This window comes from Acomys russatus, chromosome 31, assembly GCF_903995435.1.
Source record: "Acomys russatus chromosome 31, mAcoRus1.1, whole genome shotgun sequence".
In the NCBI taxonomy this organism is placed as follows: Eukaryota; Metazoa; Chordata; class Mammalia; order Rodentia; family Muridae; genus Acomys; species Acomys russatus.
The window spans coordinates 25,381,007-25,395,067 of NC_067167.1; positions in this window are offsets into that span (position 1 = coordinate 25,381,007).

A 14,061-nucleotide genomic window follows, 5' to 3' on the forward strand; every position below is an offset into this window, starting at 1 on the left:
CGCTCCACAGAAGATAGTGCCGCAGTTCAGAGGAAACTGATGCACAACCTGCCATCAATTCTTTATAGTTCAATGGATACTTGTTCTAATAATTTCCTTCCTTCCCTAATGGCTGTCATAAATACTAATGTTCTTTGAAAGAGATCTTCATGCCAAGTGAAACTCCAATGCTTCAGAATGGCCATTTTTACCACATAAACATTTACTGAAATGTATAAAATTTAGGACAGGTCATGCACTTAAATGTCTTTCTTAAACTAGCTGTGTTATGTTTTTATTTGTGAGTTAGAATATATTGCATTTTGCTAAAAATAATTGAAAAAATTGTAAAGACCACGAATACATGGGAAGTTGTCCTTCTTATGAGAGTCACCCAAGTTCCAGTGGCTTCTTCAGTTTCTTTGAGACTCTACCTGCTACACTGCTCAAATCTGAAAATGCCAGTGCATGTCTGATTCTCTCCATGCTGCTCATTGCCAGGGGCTATGATGTAATTTAAGAGAAGAGTTCATTGTTGCTCATAGCTCTAGAGCACATCATAACCCAGAAGTCAATGATACAGACATTTGCAGTATCTGGGTCCACGTCACACCAACAAGCAGGAAGAAGAGAATAAGGAATACCGACTACTGTTCAGGTCCCTTTCTCCACTTACAGAGTCCAGGACTGCAGTCAGAGAATAACGGCAGATTTGTTTAACAAAATGATCTTAAGTAAGACAACCCTCAACTATTATGGCTACATTCCCAAGTAATTTTAGAGTCTGTTGTATTGGCATCATTAACCATCATCATTATGGTTTTAAACCTTTACTGTTTACCATTGTTCCATTCGCATATATAAAGTAATATTTTCTATACTAGGTATCTTTCCTCAAACGTTTACCTAGCTCCATTTTTCTGATCAAATGAAGGATAGCTAAAAACACTCAAGCAAGAATAGTCTTAAGTATACAATTCTTTAGGAAGGATATCGATTCCAGAATCTGTTTGTGATTTGAACATTTGTGTTGTTTGTTTTGAGACAGGGTTTCTGTGTGTAGTCCCTGGAACTCTCTCTGTATACCAGGCTGGCCTTGAACTCAGAGAATCATCAGTCTCTGCCTGCTGAGTGAGTTCTAAGATCAAAGGCATGCACCAAACCACCGGGCTGTGATTTGAACTTTTAATGATTTTCCCTACGGTGATAAATGAGATGATAATCTCCCCATGGTCAGGAAAAACAACAGCAGCAACAACAAAACATTAGGAAAGAGTGGTGAAACTGAGTCTAAAAGCTAAAGAACTATTAGTTGCAAGGAAGGACTCAATCAAATAGGGACTGCAGGTTTGTAACATTACAACCTCAAATAGAAGCACTTTATGAGAAGTTTGGTTGATTTTGTCTCAAACTGTGACGTTCATGAATGTTGCGGTGGCTTTTTCTCTACAAGCCTCTCTTTCTATGTCTTATTGAATTATACTGAGTAGCCTTGCTTTGTGTATATGTGAGACCCTCATGCAACATGGTTTATCATAAGTAGTTTTATTTACAACTTAAAATGCTGTTATTGTGATTTTAAAACAATTCTCTGAGTACAGTTGCTATGAGGCATTTATTGTTCCTGCTACGAAATGGGGAAATATCAAGAGGTTTTTCTAAGGTGTTTAATTTTCTAGATGTCATTCTTTTGTGTGTGCTTTCCAGTGTAATTAAGAAGAGAAGACCCCATGGTGGTACACAGGGGTCTGTACAAATAAGTATTGGTATAATAGTAAGTACCCTGCTTATTTAATATACTTTGAATAGCTCTGTCTCACTATTTGCATCAGTTAAACTTAAAATAACACAAAGAATAAGCATATATTAATTTTCGGTTTGGGAGAATCTTAAGCAAAAGATTCTGTTTTAGCAGATTGGTTAAAAACAAACAAACAAACAAACAAAAACAGGGACTAGAAATAGCTGTAATATGAAAGCACTGTGTATTTTTTTTTCTTTAGATTTTCAAGACATGGTTTCTCTGTATAGCCTTGGCTGTCTTAAACTTACTTGGTAGACCAGGCAGGCTTGGAACTCACAGAGATCTGCCTACCTCTGCCTCTCAGAGTGCTGGGATTACAGGCATTCGTCACCACACCGCGGCCAGGCCAGTGCTGTGAATTTTTACTGATCATTTTGACAGGCTGACACTCAATAATCAGCTGATGCCAGCTCTCATGGCTGAAGTGCCAAAATCTGACGTTTTTTGTTTTCATCAGCTCAGGTACATTGGCTTATCCTAGACTGGAGAAACAGTTGGGGGTGGGGGGAGGGCTATGAGCACTTGCTGCAGGAAGCCTGAGGGCCTGATTGTGGATTCCAGCGCCCTGATTTAAAAAAAAAAAAAAAAAAAAAAAAAAAAAAAGAGCCAGCATTCTTGCAAGCAGAAGAAGCAGAGACAGGAGCATTGGACCCTGACGGCTGTAAGTGTAACTCCAGGCCCAGTGAGAAATCCTGTCTCACGCTGAGAGTGACAGAACCGGGCATCTGATACCTGGCTTCTGTGAGAACAGGCATATAAACTATACAAACACATACAAATACATGTATGCACAGACGCACACACATAAAAATAAGAATATCTTTGCTTTATTTATTCAGTTCAGTTTACCAGTTGTGCACTTAAACCTTTGAATATACAGCCTCCACGTGACTGCGCAGTCCTTCCCCAGTCAGATTTTTTAAGGCAAATGTGAGTTCCCTTTTCACTGGGGATGGTTTGGATTTGACCTCTACACTTTCCAGGTAAAAGACTGACTGTGTTTAACCTTGTGTGTTCTTATACCCAAACTAATATGTTTCTAAAAAGGAAGTTCAGTGCCCCATAACAATCAGAGAACCAAGGCAACTCCTCCAACAACGTCATTATTAAAAGAAAAGATATTAGGAGAAAATAACATTCTAGATAGTGAAAAATATGCAGTAATAGGGCTGATAGAAATGAAGAGAGAGAGAAAGTAAAATTATATATTTGATGCTTGCTTTATTTTATATAGAATGTGGTCAGAGAGACCAATATTCCTTACTTGGGTTGACAGATTTTTGATTCTGTTCTCCTGTGTCAACCTCCTCCTCCACATTAACACCATGTGGTCATTTAATATAGCGTGAGAGAGAATGCACTCAGTAATTTCTAGCATAACCGCTATTAGCAGGTTGAGACTTAAATCTTGCAAGCACTGTTGTTAAAATGAAAACGTGAATACTTTTCATCTGTTGCTGGAGTTCCCTGCAGTAAGGTGGACAATCTTCCCCTTCCCTGTCCACTTCTTGTTTTGTATGTGACTAAGGTTTGCTAATTTCCCCCCTTACCTCTCATAAAAGAAATCTCCATGTTAACTAAAATTTTACAAAATATTTCAGACCATGTACTGAGTACAGACAGGCTTTTCTGATTTAAGAAAACCACTATGCTAACTAAAGAGATTAAGGGAAACATGATAAAGCCCCCAGGTACTTAGCCAGAAGCTTGGTATTTCACTTGCTTTCTCAAGTCTTCTTTATGGACGTCAAGAACCAGTCATCATTAGAGACACCACTATATAGTTGGTGGCATGTGGCTTATCACGTGCAGTTAGAGTAGAGTTTAATTATCAGCTGAATAGAATAAGGGATATGAACTTTAAGCATGCATTGGTTCCAAGGAAAACATTCGTGAGAGCAAACATATCACTTTCCTCCACGGATAAACTTCTGTCTTGTTTTCAGAGGGCAATCCTACTCACTGTCTAAAATTCTTTACCTGGAGTGTTAAGATTTCAGTTTCAACATATAAAGCAATGGATATGTCTACACAAACAGTTGCCTGCCACCAGTCTTTGAAGGAAGCACTCGTCATTACCCAAGATCTTCACTAAAGGCTTCTTGCAGGTGTGTTCATTTTCCCCTGTGGTTTTTCTACGGAAGAGCATCCGCAGCGGCAGAAATGGAGCACCAAGGGGATCAACCTTGACAGTTAGGTTTTTTTTTTAAAGGTGAATTTGAAGAGAGGCTGATGGGAAAAATCTCTTGGTTCCTTTAAAAAAGATTAGGAGCAATCTTCTGACCTCAAGTTTAGGTCTTATGATTTCTCTCCAAGACATTTCTCAGTTTGAGAAAACCTTTCTAGTAGCTGCTGTACTTTGAAGTCAATCTTAATTGCATACAAACCCTGACAACCGAAGGGATTCTTGGAAGGCCTACACACGCTCATTTTTACTGATATAATCATCTAGAAAGGAGATGAAACTCATTCTTCTGAAATAGGTTCTAGGTTCGTTTCCTTCACACATTTAAAGTTTCGACAGCCATAACTTTAATGCTTAAGATCATAGTCCTGCTTAGGGAACAGTTCAACGATTTTACAGAGGCAAAGCTTTGTGTTCATTGGTGTATACGTTAAGAATTCTCCACGTGGCTTAGTTGAATACCTGCTTCGAATATTGGGAGATATTAAGTCAGACTTCAGCTGGTAGACGCTCTTTGTAAAATAATCTTATATATACGTACAGATCTAGAGTGAGCACCAAATCGCTGAAACCACTTTACTCAACCTGGCTAGAATCCCTGAGACTGTAGGGACTCTGCGGAGAAGCAAAGTCCCAAAGGCTTTTCTTTCACAAAATATGTAAATGGATGGTAATGAAGAGAGAACCCAGAATCCCTCTCCTCTACCTAGACTCCTTACTGATTCTAGGGGAGTAGCCTAGCAAGACTTTTGCAATTGTTATCTTTGCCTTTTGCCTTTTAGCTGAGTGGGTTAGAAGACAGATGTTAGAATGGCGGGCGTGGGCGTCGAGGCATCCAATTTGTTTTATTGGCTCTACGTGGGGCTTCCCCGGATCCATCCAACATCCCCCCCCCCACCCCCAACCCCCAAACCCCGCCCCAGGCTGGCCTATCATTCAGTGCTGGGAGGACGCATCCAGCAGCCGCAGTGGCCTCTGCGTCACGGGGTGGTGGGGCGGGGAGGCGGCTCCTAGCCTGCAGACCTGGCTGGTTCCCTGACGCCGGATCCCCGCCTGCAGCCGCCTCCCCCCCCCCCCCCCCCCCGCCCCATCCCCGCAGCCTGTCAAGGGCCGCGACACCAAGGAGCTGGGCACGTGGGAGCCTCCGTCACACTCTCACTCACACACACATATGCACATACACACACTCACATACACGCACGCATGCACACACACACACACACACACACACACACACACACAGGCTCCCCAGTAACCGCGCGCCAGCGCCAGCATCCTGTGCCATATCCCTGGCAGACACAGGCGCTCACGAGTCTCTCGGTGCCAGCCGGCTGGACAGGGACTCCTGAAACCAAGCTTGCCCTTGGCAGGCTGTTTTTGCTTCCCAGACAGTTCCTCTGCGGCCTGTGGCATCACCACCTGGATCCGACCCTTTCGTGACCTAAGAACGTGGAAGCTCTAAGAGGTGCTGGCTCAAGAAACACTAAAGGTAAGGTCACGCTCCGGTACTAGTGCTCGGCCAGAGGGTAGGGTGGGGCACTCTAATAGCCACACAGGAGTCGGAAGGAGGACAGCAGGATGCTTGGTTGCACGGAGCTTAAGACTCAAGCTGGATCCTGGGATGCGTGGAGGAAGGGCGACTGGAAGCGTAGAAGGATGAAGCTGATTTCTGAGGATACCCTCTGGCTCTGCGTCCTGAATCTGTACAAACTGGGGTTCCGGTGGTGGGGGTCCCGAGGTAGCACTTGTAGGGAGAAGCACGTGGGTCGAAACGTGCCGCCATCCTTCCTAATCTAGGTAGAAAGTGCCTAGTGCATCCGCGGCGACCGCCTCCTTTCCCAGTCAAGTTGGGGGTTGAAGGGTGCGGTTCAACAGGGCAAGTCCGAGAAGAAAGTTGGTGTCGGGACAGAGATGCGCTCCCGGGGTAAATTGAAATCCAATCTTCGTACCGATGGGGGTTGACGCTAGAGAGCACCAGCACCGATTCTCCTTTCTGAGGTCTTGTGGAACATTTGCAAAGGCAACACAGACTCTCAAAGCAGTGCTTTCACGTGACCCGGATTTGGTTCTCTCCAGCTTGAGACATCCTGTGATGGGGCTGTTCAAAAACTGGCCTTTAGGCTTACGCTAGGCACGTGGCTGTTGAAGACAACACAGCTTTGGGCTTCTCTGTGCATCCAGGAATCGGAAAGTGTGACAGAAGGGCTGGTGGTATTGGGATCCTGAGGAACGGCTAGAGAGAGACTAAGCATCCTCATACCTTATACATGGTTGATTCACTTGCTTGTTCTGTATGTGATAGCGCAGAAATAGACTTTAGTACACTGGAGCCACAGCCATACATACACTTACAACTTGCGCACCAGTCTTTAGCAGTGGAGGACTTGGGGCGCCAGAGAAACCCGCCCGCTTTCAGGGATTCTATGGGTGGGGGTTTTCTCCCAGTGAGCTGAAAGGTGGCATTGAATGTGTTCGTTAACACAGCTAATCTAAGAAGCATTACCACTCTGGCTTCTTTCTTTCGCTTTTCACCCTCCATCCTAGTAAAGACAGGTTAGAGTAAGACTAGGCGGGGCCTAGAGGCCAGCGTAGTGACGTAGTAAGTATTTGGGTGCTTATGCAAATAAGACTGCAGCCATGGCCTCTAGTCCATCCTCCCCGTCTCTTTAGATCTTAAAGGTATACCCATTCCTAAATCTGAGTTCTTGCAGAGCTGAGAAAGATGGGAGGAATGAAGGCTTTACTTTAGGCGCTCCATTTGGGCTCCTTTTAGTCTTCTCTGTAAAAGGTATTTTATGACTGACAATGCTTGGTCGTTTTCTGGAAAGCCATCAAGCTTCAAAACCTTAGCATCTCATTTCTTAAATGCAGACCTAATTATATATTTCCTAAATAGCATTATCCCGGGGTTTTTAAAAGGCAGTTTATAAGTTATTGATGGAACGAAGTTTCTTGTTCGTTCATTGACAGTATGTGTAATTTCTCTCACATTAACTCAGACGATTTTTGTATTACGCAACCAAATTCAAACTTACATTAGCTAACTACTTTTCTCCAAGTGAAACTCAAAGTGTGTTCTTTTTGTGTTGCTATAAGATTTCTTTGAAAGGAAATTATTAATATGTCTGTGTTTATTACTAAATGATATATATTATTGCACATTACCTTGTTGATTTAAGAATCATCATATATGTTAGCCCAAATTGTGACTTTTGATGGAGTTTACAAGGCATTTCACAAAGACAAATGTTTTGCTATTTAATTAGCAATAGGTAGGGAGTCTTAAAATTAGATGATCTGGTGTTTTGTTTTGTTTTTGTTTTGAGATATCAAAAGGATGTCTTTCTATAAACTTTTGTAGAATCTAAAAAGGAGTCAAAATAGGTACCACAGCTTGAGCTTTATTCATTCACTTACCCATTGTTAGGACATTCATGCTAAAAATGTTTCTCTGTCTTTAAAACTGTATACTTAGGAGATACTTAGATGTTTTTAAACACTGGAATTATTATTTAGCAAGCTTGAAAACATCACTCCCTTACAATGCCAAAACATAAAGAGACCACAGTGGTTAGTAAAGCCTCCAGGTTTTTTCCTTTACTTCATTTATCACTCAACTTTTTGTTGGTGATAATGTTAATTCTTTACAACTACATATGCGGTACCAGATATAATAATATATTAATATGCAGACTCGACTTAGAAGTGATTTCTGAGCAGATGGAACTATTAACAAAAATCCATGCGTATAGTCTGTTTCAAGAAAGATATGGCCATCTTCCATGTCCAGAATATTATGATTTAGTGTGATTTATTAATAACATTACTCTTTTGTAGTACTTAGTAATTTCTGATAAATTTATTTTTAAATGTAAAATGTAAGCTGTGATCAGTAATTATCATTTCCTCTGAGGCTTACCAACATTTATGATAGGAAGGCAGGATAATTTTAAATAAGCAGTATTATTTGATATAGGAAGGAGAGAACTACTTTAGCCTTGATGGCTAGGTTACTCTATTTACTTTTTATTTCAGCGATTACTGGCTAAATATTACTCTGACTAGAATGCTCATTATGGAAGCATTTTCATGCATCAGACTGGAAAAGATCACAAAGATGGCTCAGTGAGTGGAAGAAAGCGCAGTCACTCTCAGTGTGGTCTTGGAAGTTGAGGGAGTTTTATAAAGAACAGCTTAGTAATACTTATTAGAATTATAAAGTTATTTTTGATCAATCAGTTTCACCTCCAGCAATTTATTCTATAGACTCATAAATGCAACATATGCAAAATAACTTATTGGAAACTTCTAACGTAAATCATCAAATGCAACATAGGTCTATAGAATATAAACGTAAGGAACATTATATGGTGACTAAAATAAGCCTAGTGTGTTGAGATCAAAAGTGCTCATTTTTAACATCAAAAACAAAATAAATGCAGATTCAGAATTAAATAGTTATATGAAAAGAAACGGGTTAGAAAAGAAAACCTTGTAAAGTGAAGATCTAATGAGAGCCCTAGGTAGAGTTGTATTCAGACACCAACTCAGGAAATCAAGTTAATGAAGTACACAAGTCAAGGGGTAGTTAGCCTTTATACCGTTGTTTCCAATTTTGTAAGAAATTTACTCTTTCAACATTTTTTATTATTTGTTTTATTATTAGAGATTACAATTATATAATTTGCCCCTTCCCATTTCTTCCTTCAAACTCTCGCACACAGATCTTTTTGTTCTCTTTCAAATTCACGGCTTTATTTTTTTTCCATTGATTTTTGTTATATCCATAGATGCTTAGCAGTCAGTACAGTGTTGCTTGCATGTATGTTTTCATGGTTCTCCATTTGGTATCAGGTAATTAACTGATGATATCTCACTTGAGTAAGGCTCTCCATTCTGCTCTCAGCATTCCTTAGCTGCTTGTAGTTTTTGTTGTTTTGTTGTTTTGTTTTTTGTTATAGGGTTGAGACCTCTTGGGTTTTTTATTTTTCTTATGCAACAGAGACCATTAAGAAAAACACACACACACACACACACACACACACACACACACACACACACACTGAATAAAAATTGCAACCCGTGGAGCCCAGTCCCTGTGCATACATCTGCCAAACATTCCCATAGGTAAGGCTCAAGGAACTTTGAGGAAGAAAGAGTAGAAAAATTGTAGGAGGCAGAGGACCAAGGAGTTTTCTGTGAATCGATAACTCCTAGTGGTGTCAGAAACTACACCCACAGTCTTACTAACATGTCTGCTAAACAAAGACACAACAATAGACAAGTTAAAGTGGTTGGGGGAAGGCCACAAGGCCTAAATATTTTTTATAATAAAACTGTATGAGAAGAAACTTAAGATACAACTTATTAGCCGTCTTCCTCAGTTTCATCTAGAGTGGATTTAGTTAAATCACTGAACTTTTAATTTATCTGGAGCATGTGCTTAAGAATATAATTGCTAAATTATACAGCGATGGCCTGCTCACTATTAAGTTTCCTTAGGAAAAGCTGCCTAGCTGTTTTCTGAAGTTAGGGGCAGAGTTTACATTGCCATAATGGAAAAATGAATGATTCACTTTTGATTTATCCTCAGGAGAATTTAGCCTTTCAGGTAGTATGTAGTGGCATCCCACTGTGACTTTGTTTTCCTAATTGATTTTTAACATTTGCTCTTGCCTCATGTGTTTGTCCTCTGCATAGCACTCAGTGGAATGCTACACTAGGTTCTTCGCCTACGTTGTACTTTGTATTTGTAATGCTTGAGTTGTAGGTCCTTTTATATACCTAAAGTACTAGACTTTTGCTCATAGTGTGGTCTTCAAACATATTCTGTAGGGGGACCAAATTCAGGGTCTGGCTCCTTTTAGGCAACTGCTTTGCCACTTAGTTAAATTGTCAACACCTTTTCTTTTCTTAAATAATTAAAACATAAAATAATATAATTACATCACTCTACCCTTCCCTGTCCTACTCTCAATTGCTCCCACATCTCCTTCTCCAACCTCTACTATGTTCCCTCTTCACCACAAATTGATAGCCTGTTTTATTACTATTATTTTACATGTATATACATAAAATGTATAAATATAAAAATACAGCCTGCTGATTTCATTTACTGTGGCCTGTGTGTATTATCTTAGGACTCACCATTTTGCACAAGATAACCAATGAGGGGCATATCCCTGGGAGAGGCTAATTTCCTCTTTCTTAGGATGACATGCTTGGCCCAAGCCCGGAGTGTAAAATAGATCTGGCTGGGTGGAAGGGTTGAATGTCTCATGGGAAGTGCCCTTGGGATGAGGTGGACAGGTAAGGAGGGTTCTTTTTTTTTTTTTTTTTTTTTTTAATTTATTTATTCTTGTTACATCTCAATGGTTATCCCATCCCTTGTATCCTCCCATTCTTCCCTCCCTCCCATTTTCCAATTATTCCCCTCCCCTATATGACTGTTCCTGAGGGGAATTACCTACCCCTCCCTGTATATGCTCCTAGGGTATCAAGTCTCTTCTTGGTAACCTGCTGTCCTTCCTCTGAGTGCCACCAGGTCTCCCCCTCTAGGGGACATGGTCAAATGTGAGGCACCAGAGTATGTGAGAAACTCATATCCCACTCTCCACTCAACTGTGGAGACTGTTCTGACCATTGGCTAGATCTGGGTAGGGGTTTAAAGTTTACCACCTGTATTGCCCTTGGCTGGTGCCTTAGTTTGAGCGGGACCCCTGGGCCCAAATCTGCCTATCATAATGTTCTACTTGTAGGTTTCTAGGACCCTCTGGATCCTTCTACTTTGCTATTCTCCCATGCTTCTCTCATCTAGAGTCCCAATAGGATGTCCTCCCCTCTTTCCCAAACACTCCTGCATTGCTGGTGGGAATGCAAACTAGTACAGCCACTTTGGAAATCTATCTGGTGCTATCTCAGAAAAATGGGAATAGGGCTTCCTCAAGACCCAGCTATTCCACTCCTTGGAATATACCCAGAAGATGCTCCAGCACACAACAGGAAAATTTGCTCAACCATGTTCATAGCAGCCTTATTCATAATAGCCAGAACATAGAACAGCCTAAGTGTCCCTCAGTAGAAGAATGGATAAAGAAACTGTGGTACATATACACTATGGAATACTACTCAGCTATTAAAAACAAGGAATTCCCGAAATTTGTGGATAAATGGATTGAGCTAGAAATGATCATAATGAGTTACTTAACCCAGAAGCAGAAAGACTCAAAGGGTATATACTCACTTCTATCTGCATACTAGCCCAAGGGGCATGTTCCACGAAAGCCTTCACTTACCTTGTAAGAAGGGTTCTTACAGAAGCCTGGAGAAGGCTGTGGTGGAGGCAGAGGTGGGGCAGGTTGACTAGGGTGGCACACTCTATGTGGGACTTTGACTAGTAGAAAAAGGTAGGAGGTCTGTGTTGTTGGAAAAATTTGATACAGTTCAGAAGGGACTTGCTTTTGGTGCCAGGTGGGTGGTGGTGGTGGCCCTGACAGAATTCTAAGCATTGGTTGCCGTATAGGTTTGGGTGGAGAGATTTGACATGGGCTTTGGATTTGGAACCTCCGCTAATTCTAGAAGGTTGTTGCAAATGCATGTGTTGAGAAAGTCAGGAAGAAATGAGGTGTTCTAGCTCTTTGACTTTCCCCCCAAATCCTTCAGGACGAACTTGTGCTGTCCAAATACCACTGGACCCACTTAGCGGAGGATACACTTTTAGAAAATTCTGTCTGTTCTTCTCCCAGAAGCCAGGAGTGGGGATATGTGCCTAATTCCTCTCTCCCTTCTGCGTTTTGGTTAGGGTTGGCCTCGCTCTGGTTTTGTGGAAGCTGTCCTAATCACTGTGAGTTCTTATGTGCAGCTTCTCAGCTGTTTCCAGCAGACAGTGCTTCCTTGTAGTCAACCACTGCCTCTGGCTCTTCTACTCCTTCTGTGCCCTGATCTATAATGATCCATGAGTCTTGGGAGGCAGAGAACAGTATCTATGGTCTCTTTAGGGCTGAGTGTTCTGCAGTCTCTTATTCTCAGCACCTGGGCTGTTCTCCGTGTGCGTTACTCACCACCTGCTGCAAATAGAAGCTTCTCAGGTGACGGCTGTGAGATAAATTGACCTAAAGGTATAATGGTAAGTCATTAGGAGTCACTTTAATATTATGTCCATTTAGCAGAGTAACATTAGTACATTTCCCTCTGTGGCCAATGTAATGACTATCCATAATTTCTTTTTGGCCTGATAATGGTGTTAGATATGGGTTTCTTCTTCAGAACTGAAACTTAAATTTAATAAAAAAAATAATTCTTTGCTGCCATGATTTTTTTGTGCCACTATTGTAGCCGTGGATAATTCTTGACAGACTTGTCATTATTGTAGCTCACAGGGTTCACAGCTGGCTATGACTGATGATTATGTTCTCCTTTGATAGTGTGAATACTGCTGATAGTACTGTGGAAGCTAACTAGTGGGGGTAAAGCTTAAAAGTGGATACCAGCTTGGTTTCACCCTGTTCTATGATTCTAGTATTTGGTGCCTTCTATAATAGGCTTTAGTTGAGAAGTTCTGAAGGCTATTTAAGAACAACAGTAATAGCTTGTAATTTTTTTTGGGGGGGGGGGTGGAGTAAGGGGGAAGTCTATGGAAACTCACTGGGTAACAATTCCAAAGAAGCATTCCATTACTGGCACTGGATGTTTCATTTGGTAGCTTCCGGTGTCTAGTAGTTCACTGGTGCCCTGTTGGAGGGTGATTCAATTTTAATTATTTTTCTTTATGTGTGTGTGATGCTTTTATGGTAGTCGGATTCCATATGTCTTTTTTGAAGGGTCTTTAATGCGATTTATCTATTTTCAGGCCCCCTCCTATACCATGTTTTCCATTTCCCCTTCAGTTTAACAGGTCCTGTTTCATGATTCTCTCTTAACCTTTTATACAAGTGTGTTCCACCACACTCTATTGTAAGCCCGTCCCAATGGCCTCTAAGTGAAATTGCTGATCACTACTAATTTTTAATATATTTTATTAATTTATTCATATTACATCTCCATTGTTATCCCATCCCTTGTATCCTTCCATTCCTCCCTTTCTCCCATTTTCCCCTTACTCCCCTTCCCTATGACTGTGACTGAGGGGAACTTCCTCCCCCTGTATATGCTCATAGGGTATCAAGTCTCTTCTTGGTAGCCTGCTATCCTTCCTCTGAATGCCACCAGGCCTCCCCCTCCAGGGGACGTGGTCAAATATGGGGCACCAGCGTTCATGTGAAAGTCAGGCTTATTACTCAACATCGTTTCCCTGATGTCCATCCGACTCGTTTCAGGTAGGGATAGCACTTAGCCCTATAATGCTGACTATTGTTTCATATTGTGAACATAGTAGTTTGTTTAGCTATTCCCTCACTTAGGCACGTATGTGTAACTTCTGATTTGAGTTCTACTGTGTGTAAATAATCACTATGACTGTTTTATCTATGTTTTGTAAGTTTTTATTTCTCGGATGTGTGCAACTGAATGCAGTCAGTGATGACTCAAAGAAGTTTATTGTTAGGTTCAGCAATTATTGCATAGTTCTATTCATATCAGATATTTCATTTTATGTTGTTGTCTGTAATATGTTCAAATTGCATCATAATACCACTAGTATTTTGTACTAATACTTTTTAATATTGACTTATTCTGACAGATTGTGGTTTAGCATATGTTTAACAAAGTATAGATTATGATTTTTGGAGTGTCACTGGTAAAATGTATTCTCACATCTTTTAGTGTATCATTTGGTTATCTTTTGGTTTAGTGCAACAGATATAGATATCAAGATTATAGTTTACAAAAGAGACTGTTAGATTGAATGCTATTTAGCTAAAATATTTCATTATTTGCCAACGTCAAATCCAGGATGGATTTCAAATTCAATACTAAGATTAATATTTTTAAAAAATTAGCCGTTAAAATTTTAATTTGTTAAAATTTAAATTTCCCACTTTAGATTTGTGGGTGTTCTAGAGCATTGTGAGAATAAAGCTTTTGGCAAATGCCAAAGCTGAGGCAGTGGAGCTGGCTGTCCGGACCATCCCTGCTGCATTGCAGACGAGTATATCAA